Source organism: Ammospiza nelsoni, chromosome 3 (genome assembly GCF_027579445.1).
Source record: "Ammospiza nelsoni isolate bAmmNel1 chromosome 3, bAmmNel1.pri, whole genome shotgun sequence".
Lineage (NCBI taxonomy): Eukaryota > Metazoa > Chordata > Aves > Passeriformes > Passerellidae > Ammospiza > Ammospiza nelsoni.
In genome coordinates this window covers 819,814-830,862 of record NC_080635.1, presented here as the reverse complement: position 1 = coordinate 830,862, position 11,049 = coordinate 819,814, and positions in this window count along the sequence as shown.

Below are 11,049 nucleotides of genomic sequence, written 5' to 3'. Positions count from 1 at the left end.
ATCCTTTAATGTCTGGATTAATCAAGGTGTTGACCTGAAGTGTAGTGAGAGAGCTAAACACCAAGGAGCCATATCAGTGTGCCTAGAGCTCAGAAAGAACAGACTCAGGTTTGGCTGCTAGTGCAAGGAATAAGGTCTGAAGACAAGAATACCTGCTAACAGGAGAGAGAAACATTAGTAACATTTTTTGTGAGAGTAATTGATCACAGTGGCTCCATTTACACTCTTCTACTAATTGTCATGGCAAAGATTGCTGGTTTACACATACAGCTCTAAATTTGACTTGGTTATGGTATGGCACAAAATGCAAGACCTCTGGGACCAAAAGAACCCAGAAGAGCTGGGATAAACTGTGGTGGCAGTGATCTATCCAGGGCAGCAGCACTGAGCATTAGCTTCCCCCATGCCAGGTCTCCCTTATCAAATCTAAGCTCTAAGTTGACACAGTTAACTTTCTCATCTGAGGCAGAAATTGCACCCTGTACCTGGGAAATCTTTCCTAACATATTTAATCAACTGCTGAGAAAGTTTATGCTCTCTCCTGGTTGGTAATTTGGGCAGTGTGAATCAGAAAACAGAGTGACAATTCCAGGCTCTCTCCTGGTACACTCAGCAGTGGAACAGCCACTGCACCTGTCAGAGATTGTGGAACATGTTATTTCTCTTTCCAAATGCTGAACCCATCCCTGGAGCTGGCATTGGCAAGAGGACAAGCCTGGGCTCCCAACTGTTCCCCAGACTGTCAAGAGCAGGATAATCAGATGATTATCATCCCTCTCCTCATTTAACCACAACTGAGCAAGGCCAAGCAAGGGAACAGGAATGAGGCTTATTCCAACTGAACCAATCAATTCCTTGTCTAGGAGTTCCCCCTACGTGACCTCAGGGATTTCAGCAGCCCTGCACTGCTTTGGAGCGCTGCTTTCGTGCCCTCAGCTGTTCTTTGTGCAGATTGCCCTTCCTCCCTCGCAGTAAGCAGCACTGGCCTCCACGAGCAGCTCTGAAGCCCAGAGGTTTCTCCATCAGGCCCAGGGTACAAGTGCTGATCTCTGCCCCGTTACACTGTCTCCCTTCTCTTGGCATTTCTAAAAGCTACTGCACTAAGTTGCTGAGAGCCAGCACCATCAGATCTGCCTCACAGACACTAAATAGCTTCCAACTGGAAGTTCTTTATTGGCTGGGTACGGGGTGAAGCATGTGATCAATATTTCAATAGCCTCATGTAACATAAGATGAGAAAGACTCCAGAACATTTATTCCCTCACCTTGAAAACTGAGAACTTGCAGTGCACAGGATTTTAAACAGGATACAGTGACAGGGTGAGAGCCCATGGGACAAATAAGGCAGTTTGTATTTTCATTGCCACCTAACCACCGGCTTGGAAGCTAACTGAAAACCAGCCACAAAATTATCATCTTTATTCCTTCTATAATTTAGCATTATGATCTGCAGATAAAGAACTAATAAAGAGAGTCAGAGTTTGTTATTAACACAACATCCCACTGAAGTCATCTGGAATCCTCCCACTGAGTTCTATGTGTTCCAAGCCACAGTGTTAGACAAGCAAACATGAAGATAAGTAGCAGAAATAATTTCAGAATGCCTGGGCTGAGCAGCAAAGAGACCCTCATAGGAAGTGGTGATGGAAGGGGCACAGCATTCCCTCCTCCACAAGTGCCACAGGGTACAGAAGCTGCAGGATCAGTAACTGAAGGTTTTAGTGAACAAACCTCGCTAACCAAGCCAGTGCTGAACTCTGAGGACTCCCAGAGCTGTCAGCTCTGCAGTGAACTCCTGCCCTGCCCTGGGGCTCCCCTGACTCTGGGGAGCACTTGCTGGGAGCGCAGAGCTGCTGGACTGCCCCTCCATCCCTTCTCACTGTGCCACATCCCTGGCTGAGGAGCGCCTCCCTCCTCCTCAGTAACTCTGAAATCACCTTTACCTCAAGTCAAGTTGAAGTGCAGGGGCATACAAGAAATCTGTACTTACAACATCCAAAAATTAAACAGTTTTAGGAAAAACTTAGGACAAAGATAAAAGAAAAAACCAAACAAACCCCCCCCCAACCCCACAACCAAACTTATATTGACATTACTCTCATACCTGAAACACCCCTCTCCCAAAACCCAGTTAACCTGCTGCAGACCCTTTCCTGAGGCTGTTTCTCTATGTAGCATTGATCTGAGCTGCATTCAACAGAGAACTTCTTGGCAAAACACATCAGCTTTTGTCACTATTTGTCTTGATAAGCCTTGCTGGCAATTTGGGATTTTTTCCCTTGAAAACAACCACACCAAAAGAGACTCAGCTTTCCTCCCAAGTCTCTTCTCCAAGGACACAGTATCAAGGACCTAACAGTTATTTCATGGATTTTCTCCTTGATGAAAAGGCCTATTCCTAAGAGTGCATATTAATTGGTAGAAAGAGTCAGTGTTGGTTTTGACAAAGCACTTATAGAAAGAGTATAAAGAAGAGTGAAAAAACCTAAACCAGTTTATAAGCTGTACAATGATGTGAGTGACACCAACAGCTTCATACAGCAGCACCAAAACCAGAAACAGAGCAGATGCCAGGAAATTCAGGAGGAGGAGCCGTGTGGTACCTACCAGCACAGTCCTGAGGAGGCTGTGCTGCTGTGAGACACAAAGGCTGTCTCAAGGAGCAGACTACTTCCCTCCCTTGAGAGGGCACCGCTGGAGCAATGCCCCCACCACAGCTCCCAAGAGGACCTTCAGAATTAGCCACATGTGTACATTTGTGTCATTCTCCCAAGCTGGCAGGTCTGAATAAGGAGATTTTGGGTGGAATGCACCACACAGCAGATTTTTTGCAGTAGCATCAGAATCCAGAGAGATGAATAGCAGTGATAATTACTTCCCCAGTACAAAGGCTTAAGTAAAAGCCAGGCAATCCTCAAGCACACCTTGCAGCTGAAGCCAGGCTGTCACCAGCGCAGCTCCCCCTGATGCCACCAGGACTCCAGGGCCATGCAGCCCCCGTGGTGCACAGCCTCCCTCCAGAGGTCAGCTGTGGGACAGCTTTGGCATCCACAGAGGAAACCCAGCACAACGCAGAGACAGCCGGCGGAACAGAGGAGGGCAGAGGATGGTCCCACATGTTCCGGGAGAGACTGAGCGGTGCTCTCAGCCTGGCACCTTCTGCTAGCACCAAACAAAACTTCACAGCTTTTGTATTTGAATATTTGGAAGCACTCGTTCAGCAGTGAAACATTCTCACGTGCAATTAGATGATTTTGGAGCTTCAAAGTGAGCATGTCAGTAATGGGGACTTTACCTACCACGGGGAAGAACGTATGTTGCAGGAACAATTGAGGTTAACGCTTAAGAGTACATAAAACAAGGGGGAAACAGTAATAAATGTCAGTAATGAATGTTCTTTGGAATAATCTTGATTTGGACATGATTTAGCAGTGATCTCATTGTCAGACACAGTGGGCCAAACCTCTGTGCCGTGGGCTCCACAGATTGCATTCGTGCGGGGCACCATGAAGGCAGTGGAGCTCCCCGCTGGCTGTGAGGGATGTCCCCGCGGGAAGGGAGGGAGGGAGGGAGGGAGGGGAGCTGCTTTCAGCACCCAGGACAGAGCAGCCCCAAGGCCGCCCTCCCTCGCGGCACCCGCGGCTGTGGCAGCGCTGCCCTCCCGTGAGCGCCCGGCAGCGGCACACCGGGGGCCCTGCCAGGGCACGGGGACACGGTGCCCACCTTCGGGCTGTGCTGTGCTGTGCCTCCCACCTTTGCCTCTGGGAGCTCCAGGGCACCTCACACCTTTCCTCCTCAGGGCAGCCAATTACCACTTCCTAACTGCGGTCACTTTCTACCGGCACCATCCCACTGGCACTCCTGCAGTAGCTCGCCACTCCTCCAAAACTGAGCTCTCAGCCAAAAAGAGCCCAGCAGCTTGAGGCTTCAGACCTTGGAACAATTTTCTCTGGTGAGCTTTATTTATCTCTATAGGCAGGGAATACTCTGAATTTCTCTAAGAGAATTTTAATCCTATTTATTTTGGAGACGTTGCAGTACCCTAACTCAAGTGCAACACCTCTGCTCTTGAAACCACATTGCTTTGAACCATCCAGTATGATGCTGAGCTGCTTCTTGCATCCCGAATCCTCATTATCACTCTCAAAAAGCTCATGGAAAGCTGATCACCATGAGAAAATAAATCAAGCATAAGAATCTAAACATATACACATGCAGTTACATGCACATTCACATTTGGGGTGGAATACCAAGTGCCCAGAGTGGTTATAGTCTGGTTATGGTGTTTCCACAACTTCCAGAGAAAAGGCATGCAGATGTTTCAGACAGGATATTCAGTTACTTCCACATTTAACTAAATTTCAAAATACATGTGCTAACTTTTCTAATGGGAATTTAATGTGTGCTGCTCAACAAAGTGAAAAAGGAGAATTTACCCCAGGCCTTTAGCCAAGACATGTGTCTACTTATTTGCAGCAACAACAACAGCAAAAATCTAACAAAGAACAGGCTGGGAAACATCTTCTACCGTGCCATGTCTGCATCAACCATTTAGTGCAGCCAAGGAGAAAGAGAAGGGCCTATGTTTTTGCTATGCTATATTTTCCAAAAAGGAAAGCAATACACCAAGGCACAACAGTGCATCACTACCAGTCCAGCCAATTCACACCACAGAGTGCTAACACCAAATAGCTGCTGTACGAATGGCACTCATTGCAGGGTAAATAATGAAACATTATGCTAAAACAATGTTTTCTCTTGTTGTGACTCACCACACAGTCCCATGGCTTTCGTCAAATGCCTTTCCATGCTGTTGGACATGCATCCAGCTGTGTCACCACTTTCCTGGCAGAAGAAATTTCATATCAAAAAACAATTCTTTTTTTTTTTTTTTAATTTATTTCCTAATGCTAGAGGTGATTTGCAAACAATTCAGCTGCCAGGCTTGGCCAGGAGCAAGACAGGCAGTGTTGCTGCAATTATCCCATACATACATGACTACCGGGCCTGGCAGGAGCACTGAGGGCAGGGCTGTGGCATTTGGGAATTCGGCACTAAAGGAAGTGAACGGAAAGGAGATACAGAGCTCGGGCAGTCCCAGGGTTACTGCTGCTGCCTTTTAGAATGACTTAGGTTTCACTTGACAAGCTCTGAGGGTTTTTCCCCATTCACTGGCATTTTTCTCCTGTTAATACAGGTTTTTCTGTTCAACTGACTCTGAACGATCCCATTTCCACCCAAGCTCATTTCCATTATCGTGCTACACAGACCCTATGGGAATGGCCGGGCCGTTGGGGGACACGCGCACCTCGCCACTCCATTTTCTGGCAACTCCAGAAAAGTCTGGAGGCGGAACAACCGCACAGCGTTGCTTCTTCCCACGGGGGACGAAAAGGAGGCTTGGCGAGTAAGCCAGCTTCAAGGAAAGAGAGCCCGCGACACCCAAGTCCTTCCCGAGCGCCCGCCTCACCCCCGGCGGGGCGCTGGTCCGTACCGAGCTGAGGGGAGCCGGGGGCCCTGAGGGGAGCCGGGGGCTCTGAGGGGAGCCGGGGGCACCGAGCGGACGCGGCGGCACCGCGGGGATCCGGTACGGCCTCACGGCTCTCAACCGCCCGACGCCGTTGCCAAGGAGACGGCCACAACGGCGATGGCGGCCGCTGAAGCGGGCGACGGTCCGGCTGCGGCCGCTGAGGAAGGCGAGGGTCCGGCTGCGGCCGCTGAGAGTCCGGAGGCGGCCGCTGAGGCGGGCGAGGATCCGGCGGCGGCCGCCGAGGGTCCGGCGGCGGCCGCCGAGGGTCCGGCAGCGGCCGCTAAGGCGGGCGAAGGTCCGGATGCTGCCGCTGAGGGACCGGCAGCGGCCGCCGAGGGTCCGGCTGCAGCCGCTAAGGCGGGCGAGGCTCCGGATGCTGCCGCTGAGGGACCGGCAGCGGCCGCCGAGGGTCCGGCTGCAGCCGCTAAGGCGGGCGAGGCTCCGGATGCTGCCGCTGAGGCGGGCGAGGCTCCGGATGCTGCCGCTGAGGCGGGCGAGGCTCCGGCGGCGGCCCCCGAGCCCTCAGCGCCCTCCCCCTCAGGTGAGTGCCCCGGGCTGCCGAGGGTCGCTGTCGCCGCCGCTGGGCATGGAGGCGAGAGGGCGGCGGGGCTGAGCCGGCGGCTCCCGGCGCTGCGGAGGGCCGGGGCAGAGCGGGCGCGCTGTGCATCGTCCCCCTCATGGCCCGCGCCTCTCGCCGCTGGTATTACCTCCGTTGGGGTGTCCGCACGGCCAGAGCGGCACGTCCTTGGCAGGGAACACCGTTTGGGTCATCACCGGCTCTCCAGCATCCTCCCCTTCCAGCAGCTTCTCTCCCGTTAAAGCCAGTCTCCTCTACAGGCCGCCCGCTCCTCTGAGTCGCAGTCCAGATAAAATAAACCAACCGCTGCTGCTCACCTTGTTCCTGAGCGCAGCAGCACTTCACCCCCGATTCCACAGCCTTCCAGAAGCTTCCCTGGAGCACGGCTGGGCTCCTGGCTGAGGAGCCACCCCCCGACTCCACAGCCTTCCAGAAGCTTCCCTGGGGCCCAGCTGCACTCCTGGCTGAGGAGCCACCCCCCCGTCCCACAGGTGTTGCTCGTTAAGCTGATTGCCCGGAGCAGGCAGTCAGGGCTCCATCCAGGTGCGGGCAATCAGGGCTCCATCCAGGTGCAGGCAATCAGGGCTCCATCCAGGTGTGGGCAATCAGGGCTCCATCCAGGTATGGGAAATCAGGGCTCCATCCAGGTGTGGGCAATCAGGGCTCCATCCAGGTATGGGAAATCAGGGCTCCATCCAGGTGTGGGCAGTCAGGGCTCCATCCAGGTGTGGGCAGTCAGGGCTCCATCTAGGTATGGGAAATCAGGGCTCCATCCAGGTATGGGAAATCAGGGCTCCATCCAGGTGCGGGCAATCAGGGCTCCATCCAGGTGTGGGCAATCAGGGCTCCATCCAGGTATGGGAAATCAGGGCTGCTAGGAGTGGGCAGTCAGGGCTCTAGGTGCTGGCAATCAGGGCTCCATTACACCCCAGTTTCAATGGATACTGGGGTGACTGGAAGTTGCAAAGCAAGCTGAAGACAAAAGGATGTACATCTTTTGATCCAACCCAGCCATAACCTGGGAACTGCCTTTACAGCACTCAGGACTGGATCTGGGCTGAGATCTCCACACGACATTGAAACCTGCTCAGTTCAAACCTGTCATCACTGTGCTCAGCCGTGCCTCAGCCCAAGGCAAGGCACCATTGGAGAATTAACACCAAAAAACCACAGCACTGTAGGCTATTCATGAAACTGGAATTTGGTTTTGGGAAGATTTTGCTGCATCACTCCTATTAAACCTTAGTCACAGCTAAAAATCCAGTGCAATTATTCACGTAAAGCTGTAAATATAGCATGGCACTGTTACCATATTGGTTCCTTTTATACTGACATATAGGGCTCATGCTTATCTCTGTGCCCAGCATGCAAAGGGATTAAATTTAGAAAGCGCTCAGCTATTTTCTCCCACTAAAGATAAAACACATGAAAATTTTGTTTACTGGTTTGTGAATAGAGATAATTAAAGGGACGTTTTCAACTGGAAATGTTGAAACTGAAAACTTCTGCAAGCTTTTAAGGCAGAGTCACAAGTGCTTCCAGCAGCAGTCAGGCAGCAGGCTTTGACTGGGAGACAGGGAATGAGATCAGTGGCCATCAGAAGTTCCCTCTCTATCAATCTACCTCCATCACAGCTTGGAAAGCTTTGTGGGCAAACAGGAATCCAACTAAAATTATTTTCTTAATGCCAGGTGTACTGAGAAAAGGATTAATCTGGATTTGAAATGAGTTCATGCTCTCCATCAGAACAATGACACAAGCTGGCAGAATGAAGGTAGCGAGTCTGTTGATGTTTGTCAACAGATAAAATTGCTGCTAAGCAAACACTACAGGCTTGGGGTTTGTGGTTACATCTTCATGAAGCCCTCCCAGAGCCTGGCTGTCTCAAAGCCACATAACAATCCCTCATTTTCCATTAAACCACCTATTATAGGTGAAGTGATAAAAAAATATATGAAATACACAGCGTTGGTAGCATTTACTTCTAGTAAATTTACTAGTATTTACTACTAGTCAATTTACTCATTTACAATGAAAATTGACAAGATGTTGCAGTTTTCATTTTAGAAGCTTTTTTCCCTTGCTTATAACTTTACATGACCCTGGGTAGAATTTCTTATCCCACCTGTGTTTCTTTGATGCTGCTACTTTAGAAGCTTCTAATAAAACTTGATCCAGTCACTTTCAAAAAATGCTGCAAAGAAATATTAACTGTAACAGTTAAAATGTTTTGGTTGTTTTCATGTAAATTGTTGGTTCTTAATGCTTTGAAGCAAAGACTTTAAACTGGGTAAGGACTCAGTGGTGGCTGAATTGTGATAACAGACTTGACTATTGCGATAAAAATAATTTCACTTCTGCTCATGGAAATAATTTTATTGCTGCATGTGAAATATTAAAAGAATACTGTCATAAGCAGCTCAAAAGCACCAGAAAAAAATCTGATCAGAACTAAAATGGTACTCAATTGTACATTCCACTGTGAGCAAAAATGAAAGTGTGCAGTAAGTGTAAGGTGTGCCATCAGTCTCATGTCCAGCATGGGGCAGAGGTTATAGGGAGCAAGTATCTCAAGGAATCTCCAAGATAATCCATGAAATAAATCCAAATTCATAGGTATTGAATGTTATATCCATTTGTTCACATTTGTTCATCAAAGATTAGTTACTAACAGGTTTTTACCAAGTGCACTTCTGTTCATGTTCTGTGGCATTACTAACCTATGTCCAAGGAGAATGTCACTTCAGTGTTTGCTGCTTCAGAGGGAGAAAGAAAGGAAGAAAAAGCAAGTTTTCATCCAAGATAAGTTCCAGAAAAAAATCCAGATGCAAATCATGAATAACAGTGGGAAGAAAGTTTTATGGAAGTAAACCCAAGTTCCTTACTGCTGCAGGATGGTGGGAAGTGGAACAAAAGCATAAAATAATATTTAAGCTTGTCAGTTCCATCTAAGTATCTTTCTTTTGCTGAATTTCAGTGGTGTAAGTACTGTAAGAGCCTTCCCTGCAGAACATTCCTGCTGCTCCTCCTCACAGCTGCTGCAGAGTTTGCGTCACAACTTTTCCCTGTGCTCAGTAGCCAGAAAAAAAACTTCCTGTATTGAGGATTTGCTCAGAAATTTCTTCAGGCTCTAAAAGGCAGGCTCTGTGGGGACTCCAGTGATCACTTCTAGCAGGGCAGTACTCTCAAGTACCCTTATTTCTCAGCTCTGAGCTTCAGGACTCCAGGGTTGCTATAGGTGTAATTCCTGTCAGCAGGATAAAAATCTCTGCATTTTTTCCCTCTCACTGGACAAAATGTCACAGGAAGAACAACATGGTAGGGATGAGAATGAACAAGCCACAGGTGACAGACTTAAGTTATTGCTACCTGAAGATTTAATTGTTTGATATAAGAACATACCTGTTTATGATCAGAATGAGGGTTATGTAAGACCTAAAGAGAAAAGGATTTAAGTAATTCCATGTTTAAATGGAGAACATCTGAGAGCAGCTGATCTATTCAGAGCAGGTTTCATTGCAGAGAGAAAGTCTTTGCATTTATTACCCACTTAAACACTTCTGCAAGGGAGCAGCTTCTAATAACAGCACCTTCACCCAGCACAGTGGGGTGCACAGGGAGGGAGCTGAGGGCCTTGTCTGGCAGGGAAAACAAGAGGCACAATGCTCAGAAATCTGCCAGCAGTTGACCCAATCTCTGCTCCAAAGCTAGGCTGGACACAGAATTTCCAAAGAAATGAGAGGCAATAGCTACAGAAACTACAACTGGCAAGTTGTACCTGTGGTACAAAAATTACCTCTCTGTCCATTCCCAACATGATTCACCTTCAGTCAACTTTTTCTACTTTTCCTGCAGTTTTCCCTCAGGCTTCCTCCCCAGAATGGGAGGTCCTGCCTGTTGGAATCGTGCATCCTTCTGCATCTCTCTGCAATCTCCCCTTGTCACAGACATCCACAAAGCACCCAGAGTAGCCAGGCAGATGCTGAGTGGTCCCATTTACAGACTACATTGCAATGAGTAAGAAACCCAAACGAACCAAACCCCAAGTGTTCTCTAACATATGTTCCTTCACATTTTTGTGTTGCATGTCCTGTAAGAGTTCTGGAGGACAGGATGACCAAAGGTTTGCTGAAGCTGCTAGGAAGCCTCCTGTCCACTTAGAAAAACTTCAGAAATGGTCCCTACAATGTCTGACCCTTCCTAACCCTCCAGCCGTGAGAGCTGAGACTAGCTAAAAGAGGCTAAAAAACCCAAAAGAAAAAAAAATGGAAAACATCCAGAATTGAGGCAAGTGCAAAGTCCTGCACTGAATTTTTTTCAAGAAGCTTGTGATGCAGGACATGGAAGACCCTTTTCCCAGACCAGTGCCCTGCAGTCTGTATTTTTTTTCCTCCAAGGATTTTGCAGCAGAGAAATTTGACTTACTCTTTTATCTACATAACCTAGCAGGAAGTTCATGCATCAGCTACCAGAAAAAAATACCCAAAAAAACGGGGAAGCGGGGAAGATGCTCAGTCACTGGTGAGGTGATGTTAATAAAAATTTTAGTATCAATTTTATGTTTCAGGAAGTGAAGAGGACACAGCGTCTTGTGACTCTTTCTCCCATTGAAAACAACAGATGAACAGCCTCCCCTTAGGCTTCCAAGTAATTGTAGATTATAACAGTTCCTTGAATGGAGAGCAGTTACCCTACAGCTTCTTAACTTAATTTTCTCTTTGAATGAGACCTCTTCAGAACAGTTGGATGACTAGAAAGAAAAATTTTGTAAGGTACTACTTGGGTTTATATAGCCTCTATATGTGCTGCCCATAGTAAAAGATAAATTAGTTCAAAACCTAATATTTTGTCCAGGTAAAGTGGATATTTTCATGCTGTGAACATGGTCTAATTCCTGATTTTACTGGCAGGTCATTATAATGTCCTCTGTGAGATTACATGT